Source organism: Cupressus sempervirens, chromosome 11, assembly GCF_028749045.1.
Source record: "Cupressus sempervirens isolate cs-2001-9-10 chromosome 11, ASM2874904v1, whole genome shotgun sequence".
Taxonomy (NCBI): Eukaryota; Viridiplantae; Streptophyta; class Pinopsida; order Cupressales; family Cupressaceae; genus Cupressus; species Cupressus sempervirens.
Genome location: NC_143128.1, coordinates 341,875,874 through 341,881,504, shown reverse-complemented (window position 1 = coordinate 341,881,504; position 5,631 = coordinate 341,875,874).

The following is a 5,631-nucleotide window of genomic DNA, read 5'->3' as shown; positions in this document are numbered from 1 at the left end:
CCTCTTTGGTAAGAAAAGTATATAGAGGACTAGTATAGGACTAGAAAATAGGCTAATATCTAAAATACTATGAGAAAATCACAAACTCAATAAAAATTCATTAATACCATCTAGTCTACCATGAAAGTAAAATAAACAAAGGAAGCAACATAAAGTTAAAAAACCCCTCTTTCATTTGTAGCTCCCATGTCCTTCTTTCTTCTCCATGTGATGTAGCTCCAATTGCCTATAATGCACACAATTAGGAAGAAAAAGCCTATGATAATGATAGTGATATGAGAATACTAGAAGAAGTGATTTGAAGAATCAAGATACAGAAGTTAGCACCTCAAGAATTAAGACTTAGGATCAAAAATGAGAGGAAGAACGCTCAATTTAATCAACATGCAAGATGAGAGCATTGGACTTGTCACCTTGGATATGTGGCTTGGCAAGAGATTCCTTTGAGAATCCATGACACATATGACACAAGATGCCAAATGTAGGATTGTATGATGCATGGAAGTCAAACATGACTAAAAATGGAAGAGGATCTATGACACGTCATGTGACACCTCAAACCTACTTAATGCCAAGAATCTATGACAATGGAAGCCAAATATAGACATGCGTAAGGGAATAAGAATATATGGATTATGACATATCTTATTGAAGTGTAAATGGAGAATCCATGATGTCTCATGCCCATGTGTTATGATGATGTCAATATTATGTTGAATATTTGAATTAAAAATCCCTTATTCCACACAAATGGAAATTAGGAATTTGGAAATTAGAGGTGGAACATGAGACTTAGGAAATTGTGAATTTCTATGGTAATTAATAAAATTAATTAATTGAGGATGTTAATTAGAATGAATAATTAACAATGTGAGATGAAAATGATTGGGATGAAATAGGATTAAATAATGGGCTATTTAATCCTATAGAGAAAATTAGTAGATGATTGGCCAATTTGATTAAATAAGTGCAACAGTATCCTTTGATGACAATGTGACAATTATGTAGATTGATTGTGATGATGATGGGTAGACCAAAGCCATGATAAAATTTATTGATTGATTACAATTGATAATATGCCAAGGACACATGACATGACTTAACGACACATAACATTTAACTGATATCATAAATGCTACATGACCGAGATTGATTGATATGGTTAATCATAATAACATTGACAAACATTGTCAATGTTATTAAAATGGTTTGATGATGTTGTGATCTAGCATGAGGGAATCGAAAATGTTAATGATTGAATGAAAAGAATGATGGTTTGACCTAGCATTGAGAGCCATGACAGTACTAAGGTTAGATTGATAAGTTTGATAGATTAATAGATTTTTGAGGCACTAAAAGCCACAACAATGCCTAGGATTGGATAGGTGATGATTAGTTTAAGGTATCTAACATGATTCATGATGAATATAGTTGATTTTGGGTGATTAAAGTAGATTTAGGGTGATTTCATGTTGATTTGATTTGATGCTGAGTTGATTTGATATGATGTGAAATAGGATATGAATGATGACAAACACTATTGAGATATAATCAAACGATGATCAAGTTGGCCAAAAGATTAGAATTAGTAAAATTAGAAAATGGGATGATTTGGTATGAAGTAGTGATGAAACTGTAGATGTGAACCATTTTTGAGCTTCTACATTTTCCCCCTCTTTGATATGATGTGATTTAGAGCATTGTGCCAAAGAATAACTAATGCGAAAGCCGCAACATCATGCCCTAGTAGGGGTGATATATATGGGTCTATCATATCCCCTACTTTCCTCTAGTAGAATTATATAATAAATGATAATAAAATAATAAATTATAATATGTTTTTTATTCAATTATATATATATATATATATATATATATATATATATATATATATATATATATATATATATATATATATATATATATATATATATATATATATATATATATATATATATATATATATATATATATATATATATATATATAGATTAATATATTAAAGTAAATGAAGAAATATAAATATAATTGATTTGATAAAGGTCAATCTAAGCTTTATGGTTTTATGTATATTAGTATATACATATATAGTGTAATACATATTAAACGGACAAAATATAATTTAATAATATAAATACACATTATATTTGTAACAATTATTAAAATATTAATAAATAAATAAAAGTCTAATATAAATTTAAAAGGCAAATATTAACCTTAACAAAGAGATGCGACTTTCTAGTAGTATGACCCTACAAGATATATAAAGAAGGGGATGGACAATTTAGAGGGGGAGGTCAAGCCAGAGTATTTATTAGTGGACATGTATCAAAAATGGAGAGAAGAAGAAAATCAAACTTAGTAGAGGAGGGAATAACAAGGGGAATACAAGAAACAAACATTGAATAGGGGAGATTCTTTTATAATCTACAGACTAAGGGAAGAAACATCAGTCACTTAGGATCCAACTTAGAGCTTTATTGAAGGCATTCAAGTATGCTAGAATGTGGGAAGAAGATGGAGTCAGGTAGACACCAAGGAAAATGTGGTGTTACCATCATTGTAAGGAGGAATCTATGAACCAACTCCAATATGACCCTGTCTCAGTTCAAACCAAGCATCAGGCTATTACTGTGGAAGAAAATTATGGTGGATAATCAAAAGCAAATGAGGAAGTTTCCAATGAGCAGCAAGTTAGAGGGATAATAGTAAACAAATAAAGGACATCTATAGCCATCATCCCAATAGATGTACAATTTAGCAATAAGAGGTTGAACAATAACCGCCTTGCTCGAGTCTTATTTGATAATAGATAAGAATGGAGTAAATGTTTACACAAATAAAGGAACCATCATGAAAGGCTATCCACCATAGCTACAAAAAGTTTATCCAAGCCTCTTATCACAAAAATTCATACAACATGGAATTATTGGCAGGTTCACAGAATACAGAATGAAAAAAGAAAAAGGGTCTGAATCAAAAGGAGAAATCTCAAAAGAAGCCAATGCAATAATATAATCCACATTAGCCATATGAGCCAACACTTGCATCAACTTAACAATAATAGGCATCCATCTTGGAAAATTATAAATTGTCACTTTGAGATCAGAAGGCCATGATGGATAAGAGGGATGCACATCAATGACTACAAATAGGGATATAGAGAGTTTCTTATTAATTTAAAAATATATTTCCTGATTTAGTGTATTTAGGACAGTTGAAGCCTTTGCTAAATTGGGAAGAATGATTAGCCATTATATAGATCAGATAATCAATAACAAGTAGATGCATATTCAATCTAGATGGAGAAAATAAGCACATCATTACTTGACAATTTGACATATTCATTGATAGGTATAAGAGGACATTTAGTTTGTTGAAAAAGGGGGAACACATAGGATAGATTAAAAGGATAGTCATGTGGACTACAAGAAAAACATGAAGACACTAAGGGAGGTATATTAGTATAGTCAAATAATCAGTAAATGAGAAGGATAAAAGTCATAAAAGAAAAAGCTTACACTAGTATTCTCAAGATATCCATGTTAGTATATTGATATATACTATATATAATAGGTTGAATAGTCATGGTGGTATTATATAACCATGAAACTATCCCAATTAATACAAACCCTTAAATTAGTAGCAAAGAAGAGATAATCAAGGATAATTGTTGATGAAAATAGAAAATCAGGAAGATTGGTATATATGAAACATCTAAGGATCATTATGGAGAGAGTTGATGTTCGCAATGAGTATATTGTTGGTACAAAAATTTTCCTTAGAGTATAAGTATTAGTCTTTGCAATTGAAGTTTTGAGAAGATTATTTTGATAATAGAAGCTAGCTAGCTAAGGGAAATTACATGCCCCCTCAAGAAATTTATTGGTATATGCATATGATAGGTCAATTTCTTGAAAACAAGAAGACAAAGCCATAGAAACTAATCGATTACAAATCAGAGCTAAAATGTAAAAGTTATGAGGTCCAAAGTGTAGAATAGAGGTCAATCAAGGGCCTAAGTGTAGATTCAGGGGTTAACATTAAATACAATGAAAAAATAATGAAAATTATATCTCAAATTTTTCACAACAAAAATACAAATCCAATGCAACTAATGGATTGCAAATCGGAGTTGAAACACAAAAGTTATGGGCTCCAGAGTGCAACATAGGGGCTCCCAAAGTAGTTCTCATCATCTAATTGCCCCAAGTGTGTCTACAACACACCCAAGTGGACCTTGGGTGAACTTAGTGATTCCAAGTGCATTATGATAGTACCAAGTGCATCCTAAGTGCACTTGGGAAGCCCAAATGTGCTCTGATAGTGTAGGCTGCACCCCATAAGGCTTCGGGGGCCAAAATCTATCCGACTAGACTCAGAATGACCTGAAACTTTGCATACATGCCCAAAATGATGGAAAGATGTCATAACATGAGTGAAATCAGTAAAAAATGGTCATATTTTGACAAACTTGGTCAAAAAAGTATCAAACATAGGCTAGACTAGGTAGAAAGCCACAGAAGGTTGACAAATAGTGTAGGATGGTGCAAGAATGTAGGAATGCAAGATGAAAATGATTTGGTGTATCATAATACATGATCATGGTGGTGGATGAAGATATGGATGATAGAAAATTGAGTAGATGAGATGAGGACCAATTAGAATGAGGTGAAGATTTTTTCTTTTAGAAAGTGCACTATATATCAAATGGAGCTTTATTTTGATATGGAAAATAGACTGCAATGCATCATGGCATAAAGAGCCAGAGTGTAATTGCAAACATTTTGTGTAAACAAGCATGATGTAGATAGAAAATGACCTTTTCCTTCCTGAGGCATATATACATGCTCTAGACTCTTAAAGGTACATTGTTTAACAAATAGAAAAATAAAGAATGAGCACAAACTATCCCAACCACTCTCATAGATTAGCTTATATCATTGAGTGACATAGGAACATGATCGAAGAAAAATCAAAGAAAAAATAAATCACTCACTAAATAGCATGATCCAATAGCTATTCTTGTCTAGTATTACCTCCCTTTTAGTGTTTTAGGTCTTCAGATAGTGTTTGACAGGTTGATCATGTGATAGTTTTATTTGTGGATCAAGTTGATAGGTTCATAGCGACATGTTGGATTAATTGTTGGTTCACATTGCTTAGATAGGTGTGATTATCATTGAAGCGTAGTGATTTGAGCTTTAGACTATGGAAATGTGAATGTTTATGCAAAAATAGTGATAATCTACAGTGAGTATTTGCAAGGTTTATTACAAATTTTTGGTAGGTGTTGTGATTTTTAGGGTTTTTGGGGATATTTGATGTTTTTGTGTGACTGGTTTCTTTAGGACATTTTATGATTTTTAGGATTTACTTTAGGATATTTTATGATTTTTTTTGAATTTTTTTAGGTCATTTTATGATTTTTATGAATTTTTTTAGGACATTTTATGGATTTTTTAGGAGTTTTCATGATTGTATTTGATTTTTTATGATTTTTTCAGGATCATATTAAGCATATAAATTTTTTAGCTCCAATCTGATATGAAATAAGTCTAATGGATAAAAAAATGCTTAGGGATATGCCCCCAGTTCAAGTTCAAACTCATGTACTGTGTAGTTAATATG